We start from the raw sequence: 527 nt of genomic DNA, 5'->3' as shown, positions 1-527 counted from the left end.
GGCAATGCACAGTATTTCCCAAAATTAGGCCATTGTATGAAGCGCTCCCTGCTTTGATATCATGGAAATCCATCAGTTATTTTATGAGTTATTTAAAAAAAACACTATTACACGGCCTCTGGAAACGATAGTAGCTGACTTGACCTTCTTCGCGGTCAGAAAATACTGACAAATTAACGTGGACTGTTAAACACTTACATCATTGAAGGTTTGACTAAAAATCGTTTTGATATTGGGTAGATTTTTCCTCAATGGCTACAAACAAATATTTAGAAAATATTGAGTTCTGTGGAATTCAACCTATCTGGTCTAAAATCTCTTTGCCAGAATTGCACTGGGCGACTTGGATAAAAAACGAAGTCAACGATTTTGTAAAACTATTGCCATGTTGCTCAAATACTCCTGCTTGATTCAAAAGCTTAAGAAAGACACCCCCCCCCCCCCCAAAAAAAAAAAAATATTAATAAATAGTGAATTGAATGCCCGGTAATTAACATATCATTAACATCTGCATGCAAAAATTTTTG

This window comes from Palaemon carinicauda, chromosome 24 (assembly GCF_036898095.1).
Source record: "Palaemon carinicauda isolate YSFRI2023 chromosome 24, ASM3689809v2, whole genome shotgun sequence".
Taxonomy (NCBI): Eukaryota; Metazoa; Arthropoda; class Malacostraca; order Decapoda; family Palaemonidae; genus Palaemon; species Palaemon carinicauda.
The sequence above is the reverse complement of the archived record's forward strand: the minus strand, read 5'-3'. Positions refer to the sequence as shown.